We start from the raw sequence: 15,715 nt of genomic DNA on the forward strand, positions 1-15,715 counted from the left end.
CAAGGGAGCTGTCCCTTAAGCGTTCCACGAAATGTCTCTGTGTACTTTTGCGTTTCATACTGTGGATGGGGGTCCCCATGTGTTGAGGGAACAGCAATCGGGTCCGTTTTATGCATGGAATATTGATCCGCACGCCCAGCAAACGGCCACGTTTCTGAAGTGTATTTTTTTGAAAAGCCGTGATGAGGAGCCAACGCTTCTTATAGACGCAGGACTATAGCCCGGCGTGTTTATGCGCCGGCTGCCGATTCATGTGCGCGCGCATTGCATGCTTCCCTATTTGGCAGAGGTTGCCCGCACGTTCATGCTGGGGTCTGTAAAACGAGTGCCGCCGAGTTGAGCTGTAATACAGAGGGCGTGCGATTTTCCCCAGTGAGTGATTTATACGCCGCGTTATTATTCTTTGAGAATGGAAGGCCATCTTCTTATGTACTTCGGTCACCGAGGCTCAGACAGTGCTGCGGACCCCGCTCCACCCCCCTGAGCTCGCGTGCCTGGCATTTGGGAAGAGATGCGCAGGGTTTCCGGGGAGGGGTGCTGTTTCCGTGTTGATTATGCGGGGTGTTTGCCATGGTGGCGCGTGTTATGTTACAACGCATTAACCGAAGGGCAGCCAAGGCTTCCGACACTGGTTGCACGGGGAGAACCACGTGTCCATGTAAAGCGCGCACCGCCGGGCTCAGTTGCTTCTCGGCGCTGCAGCGGGCATAGTCGCGTGGTCACACAGACTTCGGCAAGCGGTGGTAATGGTCCAGCAGCGCACGCCACGAGTAATAGCATGGCAAGTAGCACAGGGAGGGTGTGGGGGCAGGGGGATCCCAAATGATTGTTTAGAATGACATCCTCATCATGGATTGTTTGTGCTGCAGGCTGAACACAGATGTGTCAGGGCTCATGGGGGACCATTTCAACATGATGTTTGGGGGGGCCTTGCCTACACCAGGGACAAACAGCCTGACACCATGGGGCGCTTACATTACAATGGAGATACAGAGGAGCAGGGAAGTGCTAAACACTGTTGATCATTAGGGGACAGGGTGCCAGGAGGGGAGTTCGCGGGTGGGAGCTGAAACACTAAATGTCCACTGAAAAGCTGTTTGTCAACAGGGCGCTGAAGAGCGATTAAGCAGTCGAAACCGGTGTAAAAGGGCAACAAGTTGACATGAACGTTGCTTTAGACTGGGAGAGGCCGAGGATGGCCTGAAGTCTTCAGCAAACAACAGCAGCTTGTAATTTGTGTACTAGAAAGCATACAATTATCATCCTAATTTAAAGATGTTGCTGTTCCATAACACTGCCAACACGGGGGCAGCTGCCAGGGAGCTCCCCATAGGTGTGGGGCCCATTTGAACTGAAAATGTGGAAAGGCCCTGACGCCGGCCAGGGATGTATGGGTGGGTGGATGGATGTTAAAGTATGGGAAAGAAAGAAAGAAGGAAAGAAAGAAAGAAAGAAAGAAAGAAAGAAAGAAAGAAAGAAAGAAAGAAAGAAAGAAAGAAAGAAAGAAAGAAAGAAAGAAAGAAAAAGAAGTGAGGGGCAGCCAGAAACTGTAGGCTGTTTTTCTCACCACCTGCGGCACGCTGCTGCCAGTCACATACGCATGTGATGAGAGTATGCATTCTCGCTGGGTTTAGGGGTGTGAGGAATTCGACCATCTGCATGGTGGGTGTATGCTCACCTGGCCTTTTTTGAAATTTTATATGAAATTGAATGATGGTAGATGAACCTCTGGAAAATGAGTGGGGTTAATCTGCACACATTTTCCTATGCTCACCGGACAACATAGACACGTGGACTCTGAGTGGACACAGCCTACAAGCGCAGTCCTCCCTGTCATATTAGTTGGGATCTGACAGGTGGAGTACATGATTTATCTCAGAAGTGGGATTGCCAAAACGTTCCTCCTGCCATGGCCAGCTTAATTAACTATCAAAGGCTCCATGGATCCACCCTGACCATTTGTTGAGCCTCTGCAGATGGTGGAATCAGTTAACATAATTAGCACAATAATAGAGTATACTTCAAACAGGCCCATATTGGGCCTGGCTGCAGAGGCTAAAACAAAGGAGACAGGAAACCCCAACACCCCATTCATATGCACTGTGTCAACCTGAAGCCAGCCCCCGCCCTGAATTATCAATTACAGTGAGCTGTCACGTTTAGTACATGTATTTACAGTAGGCATTCCCCACAGGGGAGCCCATTCAGAGGGCAGGATTATGTGATTTTATGGAGGCAGAACGTCTGTTCCCGTAACAGCTTCAAGGGAGACCTGGCGCTTTAATCAGGAACCACAGAGAGTTCAATTAACCAGATAGACCCTTTGATCCACAACATATAGAAAGATGGGTGGGACTTAGTATTATATGTTTTCACCCTTTTACCTTTTCTGTTGCAAAGCACTCTGGTTATGACCTCATGCATATGTGAGATTGTTGGCAGGGACCCAGGATTGGTTCATTAAGGTGGGCTTAGTCTACACCAATCACTGTGGCCCATTTGGCTTTGAAAGAGGACGAGCCCCTCTTTTGGGCAGATCATCTGAAGAATTTGCAAGGAGTAACAAGAAGAACTCATTTGGACTTGGCTGAAGGTAAAGTCTACCTGGCATCTTCCGCCAGGGACGGAAGGCTAGCATTTCCAAAGAGGCATGCAAGATCCCTCCCCTAAACATCTCTGATGGAACAGAGGGAGATAATGAATCCAGAAGCGCACACAGTGTGCCCTGCAAGGCTCTGCAAGGAATCTTCCTAGGTGGGAAGTGCCGGTGAGTCTCTGAAGCAAACCAAGGACAAGACTTTTTCCTGCAACACTGTCCTCAGCTTTAGGCCGTCCGTCTTAAAGGACAACACAAGCCTAGTGATGAAGCTAGGAGGAGTGTATCAACAAGCTTCAATCAGCGTCCACACTAAAGGACATTTTCATGCCAGTCGAGCCCCTCGAGCTGCAAACGACTGCACCGCTGACTGTTGTCATGCCGCAGTCGCTATCGTCATCCGAGATGCCTCGACCAGCACTGAGACAACGGTTCCTGACCCTGAGCTGCTGTGTGGGCCAGCCTGCAGCAATCCATCCAGCCCCTCTCTCCGAGCTGCCTGCCGCCTGATACCCGCAACAGTCTCCCATCTTGAACGCTGTCGCAGGAGCTGCACAACGCCCTGTAACTGACTTGACCCTGTTGAGCACCAAGAACCTCTACAAGCACAAGGTACCTTGTTGTTCTGTTCCCTGATCCTTCTCTGAAGGCCCCTACAGACATTTTACGACCCATTGCTCCCTTTGTGTTGAAACCAATTGACCTAGTGTGATTCATTACTTTGCCAACTACCCTCCTGTCAATATACAGAGTGCATCCCTTTTCCTTCTTGAAACTGTCTGTCCTCTGCATTCCTGTACAGGGTGGGCTGTATTTCTAGTGTGCTAGAATTGACTGTTGTGATTTTAAAAAAGTAGATATTTGTATACAGCCTTGACTGGACAGTCCCTTTTATCATTGGGTAATACTTTTATTTTCGCTGTGTTGCAACAAAACGACCCACAACCATGTGGAGATAAGCCCGCCGTTCCATCCACGTTCCCAAAATTGGACCAGGATGTTTATAATTTGCTTGTGTTTCCAATCTGTTCAGATGCCTTATGGTGTACTTGAAGTGTGGGGCTGATTGATAGTTCAGAAACCGATATTCATTCCTGGAGCACTGGTGCCCCGTAAATTGATTCGTCACAAGGGGCAGAGCTGTAATTTATTTAAATTTTTCATTTGCGTTTATTCATTACAAACTTTGCAAATACACAGGCATCTTAATTCCTTTTCCCAATGAGAACAGGAAGTTCCCTTACTTCAAACTGCAATACTCCAATAAAAGAAAGGACAAAGAAAGGGGAAAATCAACAAGTGGTACATCATTTTCCCTTGCTTTCTCACTGTTTAAAATCTCATTCATAAATGCCACAGCCCCCAGTACCACTGACACCCCTGCCCCCATATCAGCAGAGTCCACCAGCCTTCAGGGCCCAGTGATGTTACGTCTTCCAGCAATTGCCCAAATTGTTTTGGCCTTTCATCAGTCAAAGCTGGGCAAAACAAGACCAGATGCTATAAGGTTTCCACCAGCCCTTCCTCCCTGCAGAATCGGCATTGTTTTTCTTTTGGTGCATCGGTTGTCAACCTTGCTGCAATGATCTCATTCGTTGATGATAAATTGAGCCTAATCCTGAGAAATTTGTCTCTATGGTATTTACTCAGGAATTTAGCTAATTACCTTGGTAGATCGCCCAGCGCCCTGGCCTCCAGGTCCAACATGATGGTACAACGTAAAGCTACTTCCTTCATTCAAAGTAAAGATCCAGTCACATTCCCCCAACTTGACGTTAACTCTGCCAGGGTTTAGTTTCAGGTATTCTTCTGTGGATCCGATTTCTTTCAAATTACACAAGTTAGCATCGACCCAGGTCTTCAGGGCCCCATTACACACCTTCAGTAGTTCATGATAAATGATCTCCAGGGTTATAATGTTCTGTCCCAGGAGACATTTCCTGAACAGGGCCAGTCTTTGCCATTTCACTCTGGAGCTTAATGATAGAAGACCCATTTATCTGTGAAGAATCTGGATGGGGACATACATCAGGACTCTCAAAACTCTTTTGCAGAAGATATCCTCCAACCATGGCCATACCTTGTTAGGTAGTTTCAAGATTGCCTCTGTGCCATAAGTCAGGATTGGTATTGCTTTCATCTTATAAAAGTCCAGAACGGGGACCAATGAAAAACGGCTGAATTTCCTGTTTACAATACTGGCCTGAGTCGCCAATGTTTTTGCTTTTGGGCATAATAAGTCCAATTTGGAGTTCCGTTCTGCTGTTATTGACTGATGCTCCCAGATATTTAAATGACACAACCTGGTCAATGTGTGCTTTACCCAGGTGGCACCCAGGTTTAGATTTTCGTTTTTTTAACTTTTCCAACACAAAGATCTTAGTATTTCCTGTGTTTATCTGGAGGTCATTTGCTGCCAAGTACGTACTCAGTTTATCTAGCTGACGTTAGAGCCCAAGAGTCATGTGGTCTATTAATCCCAAATCGTCAGCATAAAGGAGACGGCTTAGCTGGACCCCACCCACACACGGAGTGAAGCAATTTTCTGTGTCCAATGTCTTGCTTAGGTTGGCCAAAAAAACGATTGAAAAGGGCCGGGGAAAGTGGACATCCTTGTTTAAGACCGCTGTTTGATTTTATCTCCTGTGACAAGAAGCCAGTTTTGTTCAGTCTTACCCTCATACTGGTGTTAGAGCGGAACGAGGCCACCGGTTCCAGAATCGACCTTGGGCAGTTCCATTCCAGCATGGTCCACAATCTTGATCAGCCCACCTGATGAAAGGCCTGGACAAAGTCAACGAAAGTCAGGTAAATCCTTGGTTTGTAATCCCATATGCTCCCCTTCAGGCTATTTAGGATCAAGATGTTTACCCCCGTTCCAATCCCATGGACGAATCCGGGTTGGAAGGGGTCATTACATTCTGCTCTGCTAGACCAATCATTCAATCTAGACAAGAGAATTGAGCCAAAGATCTTTCTGAGCACATTGAGAAGGGTGATTGGTCGGTAATTCTTACGGTCCTCGTTTTCGTCCATTCTTGAATTTTGGAACTACAATTACTCTCCTCCAGGACTCCAGTAGACAGCATTTCTGAACAATTCGCTTGAGCGGAAGGTGGATGAATGTGGCCCAGGTCTTCGGGTGTTGTTTCAGCATGGTGTTGGTAAGGCCATCAGGGCCAGGAGCACAGGAGCTATTCAATTTCACCAACCTTCCTATGATGGCCTCCAGGTCATGGGGAACGTCCCAAAACATTTCCTTGTATCTTGTTTCGAGCCTAGAGAAGTCGCTCTTCTCGTACAAGACTTGGAAGAGAGCCACCCAGACTTCCTCTGGTACACTATTGAACTGAGCCAAGGATGCATTACCTGAATTACTATTCACCAGTGACCAGAAATCATTGAATCTCTCCCACAGATTATCTTCAACATGTTTTCTGAGTCACTCCGGTACAATTTAAATCTGTAGGCAGGCAACCAGGTCTTGTAATGCTTTAGTAGGATTTTAGCTCGGAGACGGTCATCCAATTGATTTGACTTGTTGGCCCTTCATATTATCTTCCTCATTTCCCTCTTCGCGACCAAAACTCCATCATAGGAGTGCAGCGTGTTTCTGCCCATCCCCACTTTGCTCCTTGTATTTGTGTGGAAAAATGTGCGCAGGAGCGTGTAATCTATTAATTCCACTTCTTCCATGCTCCCTTCTAAGAGTGGACCCTGGGTGAATCGAGCCAACAGGAGTTCCAGCAATTCCCTAGACATTCTTAGTCTAGTTCCTCTGTTGCATACCGTGAGAGAGTCCACCATTCCTTGATTGCCCTTGAGAGCCTCTGAAACCCATGACATGGTCAGTAGGTCATGGTCGCAGTGCATTGTTTTGACCACTTTCAATGATGAGACAAGGGTTAAGAGACCACTGGAGACAAATATATAGCCTATAAGCACCTCCTGGCCGTCTTTAAACCAGGTCTTTCGGGGGGCCATATCGTCCATCATTTAGCCATTCAACATATGCATGTCCCAGGACACCATCAGGGATTGCCAGGCCACTCCTCTCTCTACCGTAGCAACTTGCTGTAAAGAGTCTCTTGAGGTGGCTTCCCGATCACACACCTGGCATTCAAATCACCACGCATAAGGATGTTACACACGTCAAGATTTGTATATGCGCCGTCCATCAAGGAGGCCACCATGTCCAAAAAGACTTCATTTGACAGAGCCCTTTGGTTCCAATAGGGATTTATGATAGCCAGGCAGAGTTGGCCTCCCTGGTTACACATTCCAGCTGGAGGGGTCCAGCTCACTATCCTGGGCGAACAAGTTTCCAAATGCCACTTTGATCAGGGTGAGTCCACTCCCCAACTGAATTGCAGTTAGGAGCCTGATGTTGGTCTTCCTTTAGGACCCTTTAAAGCGGGCTGAGAATTATTGTGTATCCATCCAGACAAGGTTTCTGGTGATGCCAGGTCTCCTGGAAGCACAGAAGGTTGGAGTCCCCCAAGTTCACATCACTTTCTGTCGTCAGGTGACCAAACCCTCTAGTGTTCCACAATGCCATCCTCAAGTGATGTAAAAAGTTCTGCAAGGGCCGTTATGATCTCTCGCTACAGGCCAGTGCTCCAGACAACCATGACCAAGAGAACGTGTCCAAGGCACCAAGACTCTTCTCAGACTCCATCTTGACCTCTCTCGTTGGACCGTTGTTGTCTGTAGATACTGTTATAGTAAAGTTGTTTCTTCCTAGGCCTTGGGAACACACTTCGTTGCCAAAGGGATTTGTAAATTAGGTTTTTTTATGACGGCTGCCCGCAGACTCTTGTGAATGTTTTCCTTTGAGTTACCACCTTGTTTGATTTGATGAATCTCGTTACAAATTGACTCCATGTTTCCCATGTCAGGTTGATCTACTTTTACAATTTCCTTCATAACTGTGATATCAAAGCTCAGCATTTGCAGGCTTTGTGTTGCTTCCAGCAGCATTCCATTCACAACAGGAGAAGTTGTATGGAGGTAGACGTTGTCAGTACATAGCTCATCTACACATTTGATGATCTTTAGGTCATCTGACACAATTTGGCGCAGATTTGGGATACATTGAATTGGTCCATTACACTCTTGCGATTCAGGATCAGGACATCCTCTCTGTCTACAATTCTCTCCAGCTTCACCTATCGGGTGTTGTTTCTTCCTTGAAGGCGTCTTGAAGTAGGTGATCTGTGGCTGTGTTCGTCCTCTCCCGGGTACACTGTATCCCTGGCACAGTTCTACTAACTGAATGGTCTAGAGGTCTGATTTTAACATCCCGCCAGTCCTATGAGAGCCTACGACTTGAGGAAACTTCACTTGTCGAATAGATAATGCTGAAATTGCCAGAGCTGTTCCAGCACCTACGTCTCTGTCTAGAAAATCAGGGTTAAGTCCAGTAGACCTTAGTTCTTTATTGGGTATGTAGCTGGTCCCCTGAATCTGGCTTGTCTGTTGATGTTTTTCCACGCCTCTGCACCTTTTCTCCTCTAATGTTAAACATTTGGCAATACATCCGACCCCCACAGGGTTAGGGCCGACTTCAATGGATAGACCTTAAGTCTGATTTACTTGGGTCACTGGCGGGTTTTGACAATGTGCTCCAGCTGGGACGCAGATTGTTTGATCGAGTGGACAGAAAGATTGATGAAGTCCTCAGAGGTGCTGTTGCCATTCTCAGCTCTCTGTACCCCCATAAGGTCACCTGACTCGCCTACAGATAACAGTGGTTGGGGGGATTTTGGTACGATTGTTATATGTTCCACACCATTATGCTCCTCAAACCCCATCGGGGGAGCTGGGACACCTCTCAGATATTTACGGGCGTCCTTGGACTTGGTGTTACAGTAAAATTTCTGCGACAATTGATTCATCAGCAGTTGCTCTTTGCTCTTCTTCCGCTTTGAACCAAAGATAGGATATTCTTTATTCACGTTTGTAGGGTTTATTTTAAGAGCTATTTCAGCGTATACTTCAGGCTCTTCATCGATGAGGTTGTTGTCAATTAATGGTCGTATCTCTAAAACCTCTTTGACGCACAGTCGATAAATTCAATGTTGTAGCTTGACAGCAGAGCACACTCTTGAGGCTCACAAAGGTGGGTGGGGTTACTGACTGGTCGTGTCTGGATTTGCTGGTCCCAGGTAGCCACCACTGCCTTCCTATCTGTAATTGTCGGTGCGTCGAGTGGATCTTGTGTTATTGTTGATTTAGACTTGCTTGCTTCCGAAGCCGTAATAAAGCCCTCCATGAACAATAGTTTCGAATGGACCATTGCCATCAGTGTGGTTTGGTCCTTCATGGAGTCATTTAACACCTTGTATAATTTGGTGAATGGTGCCAGGGCGATAGGTATTGAGGACATGATCATTAATAAATATGGTTTCGCTGGGTGAGGTGAAGAACAAGTCAGCGAAGTTCTATCCCTTCCGATTGTTTCCCACACATAAAGGTTTTGTAGAAGATTCTGAACTAGATGAAGAGTTCAAAGTGTGTTGCAATGTAGGGATCACTCCATTATTTCCCTGTGTTTGCATACTTGGTCCCAAGAGATCATTACTCTTTTGTGCAGCAGGGATATTTCTTTGTTCCGAAGCATGGCCTTGCCCTTCTCCTGTCAATCCCAAAGTTGATGTCTCGGGGGCTGGCCTCAATAGTATCTCAGGGCTGCACCCACTACCCTTCTGGGCTTGGGGTGGCCAGGCAAAGAGTTTCCTACTAGCAGTTGATTTATGCCCGGGCCTCCTCCTTATGCTTAGGAAGATGGGGCCCTACGATTGTGCACTCACACGGACCCAGAGCGTGGTTCGACCCCTGATCTCGATGAAGGGGGGTTTGGATCCTTGAGGGCAAGGTAGTTGCAGGCTGGATTCTGGAACCTGTTGGTAGAGGCATTTTGTTCAAGGCTCCCCCTCCTTTGTAGAGATATTGGGTGGGAGATTGGTGGGGGGTAGTCCCATCCCCCGCTCATTCCAGTATTTCCATGCTGGACATTTCCACCACACCGTCAAATAAAAGGTTTTCCTTCATTATCTTCGGTTTCTATTGGTAAATAGTTGTTATTTTGGTGCGAAGCAGAGGTTTTTGTCGGCACCTGTTGCATTTGGACATGAGGGTGCAGTTGATACCTCCCCTGTGGCACTCAATGTAGCACTCAATGATTTAGACGGAGCCTCAGAAGCCAAACAGAGGTTCCCAAGGGTGAGAGCTGTAATTTACAAATCATCTCTGTCTGAACGCCCCCCCCCATCCTTATTCCATCGGCTGCTCTGGACCCCGGTTGCCGTTCCCTCACCCCATCCTGGATAGGCTCGCAGTGCTGGATGGCAAAGGGGGCCACTGTCCCCAGAGTTCTTTGGCAACGGTGCAAGAGATGTACACAATTTTAAGTCTTGGACTGCGCATCCTATATGAGGCTACACAGTGTCAGTGTGGTTGGAGATGAAACACTATTGGCTTTTAAGTCATGTACATGAACCGCGCTGCTGGTAATTTAGTGATTTTCAGCAGTATCCAAAATCCACATTCAATGCTGATTAGTCTTCAAGCACAAAACTGAAAAGGCAGAGCAGCAGGTTGAGTGCCTGTTGCGGAGATGTTGTATGTACAGAGCTGCTTGTAATCCTTTTTCCAATTCTTTATAAAAAATGTACTGTAAAATTCATCTTTTCGACCTGGGGAGGATTCGAGCTACCATGCCTGCCAGGGCACCTGTTGGCACAATGGATAAAGTGATGGTGACCGGCACATTGGGACAGCGTGTGCGTAAAGCCCTGCCTTCAACAGCACATTAATATTAACTGCGGGGAAATGTAAACACCCCCTCATGCCCCATTCACACCTCTGCTTGATGCGAAAGGCTGCCAGCTGCAACATTCCATTCCAGATTCCTCCTGCAGCGCAATAATAATGAGTCGATATTACCCCAGGCGCCGGGCCGACCCTGCCGGAAACCGCCCGCTGTGCAAGTTAAGGGTCGAGCAAAGCAAGGACCGCAGGTGGCTTTGCTGTTACTGATCCATGCTGCCTGCCGCCGAGGGCACTATCAACATTTGCACCGATGATACTGAAGCCTGAAATCTTAAGAAGACAAAGGAAAAACTCACCTTCTGTCCTGCAATGCCAGTTCTGTGAGAGTGAGTCTGTTTTCAATGTTGATTACGTTGATGTAATAAACAGTGAAAGCAGACTTCCACTCAAAGAACCGGCATGTCATGGAACAAAGTTAAGGGAGTTTTTCTTTATAATTTGATTTAGCCTCTAGCATCCAAGTGTGATTTTTTGCGGCTGAGGGCCACAGCGAGGGTCGCAGAGCACTGGGGAAAGCTTGGAAAATAGGCATATGCCAGTAAATACAGCCTGCGTTCCGAGCTCCCTGACTGGTTAGCGCCCCCGCCCAGGGTATAATAAATTGTTAAAATTACCCAATATAACAGTTTATGAAGGATTAAAGGCTCTGTAGATCACACTGGTTTTCCACTCTTACAGAATTTAAATTTCTTAAAGGGGACTATGTGGAATGTGGTGGTTTAGGTAAACCCCACAATAGTTTGGCATGAAACTCTGTGGAGGCAGGATGTACCAGCACTTATCGGCCCGCAAGATTATGGCAATAGAGCAACAAGAGGCAAGGGCCTTTACTGGGGGCTCGCTTGGAGTGCAGGTGGCAATTAAGAGCCAAATTATGAATTGCTTGCCTGAATGCCGAGCAAAATGCTTTCGAAGAGCAGAGAGTTGTTCAAAAAAGAATAAAAATGACCATTGTGGAAAAAAGAAAGTGAGGTCTTCTGTAACTGAAAGAGCCCTATTTCTATTTTCTTGATGTCCAAGGAAGATGTCCAAGGAAGAGTGGCACGGGAGTGACAAGGATAGAAAGACGTCTGGCAACAGGAATGAATATAAAATGGGAAACAGGTGGAGATTGCAATGTGGAAGACAGTGGAGCCATCAGGTTGCTCAGAACGCAGGCTAGCATCAACAGATGCACCCCAAATGACGAAGGGCCTCATTCCGAGTGGGGCGGTAAGGGTAAGGAGACCGGTGCCGGTAATCCCTTACTGCCCTACTACGAGTTCCCTTAGCGGGTCCCTCCTTTAACGCCTGGTTGACCAGGCATTATAGACGGGACCCGTTAAGGGAATTCAGAGCCAATAACGGTACCGCAATTTGCGGTACCATTATTAGCGCCTTTCCCATTCCCATTGAGTCCTATAGGGGAATGGCTTTTTCAATGGGGACTTATCGGTCCCACAAAGGTCGGACTACACCGGTAAGTCCCCATTGAACCATACTGGTGCTGGACCCATTATTGGAGGCAGTCATGGCGCAAATAGCGGCATGACTACCTCCAATCTCAGAATGAGGCCCGAAGACTCTAACTGGCTGATACCCCCAAAAACGTTAAGTCAATAAATAAAAAATGTATCTAAAGTATTTTTTTAAATTCACTCCAGAAAAACAGACAGCCGTAAAATGTTTGTAAATGAAATGTTTGTGTATGTTTAGGTTTGTAATCTACAGCCCAGTTAAAAATCATGTAATTGAGAGGCTGTAGATGTCTTTTTGTCACATTTGAATATGGGGATCTGATTGGTAATCCTAGCTTCCTCACTTAACCCAAAATAATCCTGTCACTCAAATTGTAATCATGTGGAAACAACTTTTCCAACTGCAATACAGGGCTCTCCCCCTCTACTCCCTTCCCCCGACACCCTGGTTTCTGTAATCTGGCCTCTCATGCCCACAGAGCGCACTGTTCTATGTACAGCATGTCTTTGTCAAAGGATGCTCCTTCTACAATAGGTGTTCTTTGTCAAGTGCTTTAGGAAAATTGAAGGCTGATGGTTTGATTTATCACAACCACTGAAATTGCACCAGACCATGATTTTGAAGCCTACTTTGCCATCAGAGGAGAGGAAAAACCACATGCAAAACAGGCTTAGTCCCACCAAAAGGGTACCCTCTCCAAACTCCTTAGATCTATGCTCGTGCTATGTGAGGTACCTACACAAATATTCCTTGCCGGGGCAGATTGAAACCTATCGAATGTAATTTACAGTACAAAGAGTGCGTCAATTTCAATTAATGCAACCACATAAGGGAGAGGTGGGGCACAGGTTTCTATTTGAGGGTTATGATAACTATTGTCAGGGTTATTTGTGGTGAATTCAAACAGGTCAGAGTGATCTGACAGAATGGAAGGAACAAGCTGATAACTGGCATGCCAAGGAAATATTCTCAATTTCATTGAGATTTAGGTTGTCCATTTTTTGCAATTTTTTTTTCCTTTTGTCAAGAAAGAACAGTTCATAAAGTGCACAAAGGCATGTTTTATGTTACGTTGTTAATATGTGCTTGCAGTTGTGCCAAAATCCACTTAAATATTGTTATCCTTTCACGAAAACAAAAGTATATGTAATGTAATATGACATTTGTATAGCGCCTTTTCCCATTGGTGTGGCCTCAAAGGTGAAGCTGTAGGTGAACATCCTTGGAGGACCGAAGTATGAGAGATTGGTCAGAGGAATTTAGAATTTGTGTGTGCATTTTATTCAGTACCAAGGTAGGTAGGGGTGGCTAAGACCCTGCTAGCGACCCATGTAGAGTTGGCTTGCTGATGGGTGCTATGAAGGCTGCTAGGAGACTATGTGAGTCCAGCTAGACTTCATTTGCTGATGGGTGCTCTGAAGGCTGCTAGGAGACTATGTGAGTCCAGCTAGACTTCATTTGCTGATGGGTGCTCTGAAGGCTGCTAGGAGACTATGTGAGTCCAGCTAGACTTCATTTGCTGATGGGTGCTCTGAAGGCTGCTAGGAGACTATGTGAGTCCAGCTAGACTTCATTTTTTTCATGGGACGCAGCTGCATTCTAGTGGCTGAGGTGTTGTGCAATGTGTCTTCAAGTAGCCGATGTTTGCAGATGTGTGCGGGTGAGTGGTCGCACCTTCAGAGGGATATGTCTATCTATCATCGATCGAGATGGATTGTGATACGTATCCGTGGGTCATGGCTGATTACTTGCTTTTCATTGACGGAGTGCAGGTCTTGTCCTGCGGATCTATGTCAGCCTTTTCTGTGCCGGGGCGGTCCTTTCTTGGAGTGACTCATCCATGCCCCAGCCTACCTGTCTGGGGGTGAAGTTCACCCAAAAGGCAGATGAGGTCAGTCAAGATGCAGGGGGGAAGAGCCAGGTCTTGAGGGCCTTCTGGATGGCGAGGAGATCCTCTATGCAGCGGATGCTTAAAGGGCTAGAGTTTCATATTGTAGATGCGTGGACAGAAACGAAGGATCCCCATATACTGATCGATATTGCCAGAGGGATGACAAGCAGGAGTGCATTTCCTGATCTCAGGTTTTGGTTGGGTCTGTAGGGGGTGAGCTAGATCTTCTGGTCCTATCTTGTGCAGGGCACGGTGGGTGATGCACATAGCCTTGAAATAGGACCGTCATCCGAAAGGGAGCCAGTGCAGAGCACGGAGGGCAGTTGTGAAGTGCTCTCTAGGGCCAAGGGCTAGGGGAAGCCTGGCTGCAGTGTTTTGGACCTTTGAAGTTTTGTGAGTTGAGATGCAGGGGCGCCAATGTATAGGGAGTTGTGTAGTGTAGGCAAGAATGGGTGATACTCGTGATTGCGGCAAATATGTGAGGGTAGAAGAGGTAGGGGAAGATGGGTAGGAGAATACATAGGTGTGGATAGCATGATTTTGACACAGAGTTGATGTGATGTGAGTATATCCAAGGTTCTTTACTGTGTTGGAGATAGGGGGTGGAGGACCTAGGGAGGACAGCCATGGTGTGGGTTGTGGGAAAAGGGCAGGCGTCCCGCAGGTCATGATTTCAGTTTTTCCAGGGTTGAGAAGGCGGTGGTTAGCCATCATCCAGTGGTCATTGTCTGTAAGGCAGGGGTAGGGGGGTGGTGGTGTCGTTTGGGTTCTTGAGATGGTCTGGGGTTCATCTGCATACTGTAGCAAGTCAGGCCACATAAGAACTGGCAGGGGGCTTAGGTTGAGGTTAGAGAGGTTAAAGAGAAGGGTGAAAGTGAGGCTCCACGTGGTACTCCATTGGTGACAGGATGCAGAGTTGAGGAGAATGACGTCATGTGAGTAATTTGGGATCTGCTGGTGATCAAGGAGGATATCCACTTCAAAGGTGCATCCCTGATGCACAGCGAGTGTAGTCTGTCCATGAGGGTACTGCGGTACATGCTGTCAAAGGCCGCAGTGAGGTCATGGATGATAAGTGCGGCGCAACCTTCTTAGTCTGAGGTTCTTTTGAGATCATCCCAGATGGAGACTAGGGAGAATTCTGTTCCTCATAGGCGTCTGAAACTGAACTGGGCCTGGGGTCGAGGAGGAGGTTGAATTCAGTGAAAAGGCGTAGCTGGGAGTAGGCTGTTTGGTCAATTAGTTTGGCTATGAAATTGTTGTTTGAGATAGGTCTCTAGTTGTCCTGTAGAAGGGGGTCAAGGTAGGGTTTTTTGAGCCGCGGTTTGATGTGGGAGGTCTTGAAAACTAACAGGATTGTGCTTGAAGTGAAGGGTGAGTTAATGGTCGATCTTGCAATGCTGCCGGCACAGGTTGAGGAAAGGATATCCTTTAGGAGAGCAGGAGGGCAGGGATCTCCAGGCGATCCTGAGGGACAGCTGCTGGCAAGTAGCTAAAGTAATTCAGGACGTAAGATGGGAGAGAAGGTAGGGAAGAGTGGGTGGGTGGTGGGAGTGTCTTTGAGGCTGGACATGGGTGCAAGGGAGCGGGCAGGAGCGCTGCTAATATGGAACTGATGCAGTTTATTTTCAAGGCTATTTTGTGGCAGTGGTCAGAGAGAGCGTCACAGAGTGCTTGCCAGTGGGGTAGGGCAGAGGAAGAGCAAAGAGGGGTCTGGAATTCTGAGATGATCTTGTGGAGTTGCCTGCTGTTGTTATGGATGTTGGAGATTCTGTTTCAGGTGAAGGATTATTTGGCCTTCAGAATTTCATCAACACATGCTATATAGGTTAAATTGGCACCCGTAGCCAGAGCAGAGCTGCTTACTGTGCTATTTACAGAGGTACTCTTGGCATATGAGACTAGCTTGTTCGTCTTCATTAAATATGCGCATGAAC

The 15,715-nt window shown here is 47.1% G+C and overlaps 1 protein-coding gene across 3 annotated transcripts in view; it reads left to right on the plus strand.

Moving 5' to 3' along the window:
* The window catches only part of CDH20 (cadherin 20), a 1,428,111-nt gene that overhangs the window by 1,153,024 nt on the left and 259,372 nt on the right, over window positions 1-15,715 (plus strand). The window lies entirely within an intron of this gene.

Source organism: Ambystoma mexicanum, chromosome 5p (assembly GCF_040938575.1).
Source record: "Ambystoma mexicanum isolate Mex_15411 chromosome 5p, UKY_AmexF1_1, whole genome shotgun sequence".
Classification (NCBI taxonomy): domain Eukaryota; kingdom Metazoa; phylum Chordata; class Amphibia; order Caudata; family Ambystomatidae; genus Ambystoma; species Ambystoma mexicanum.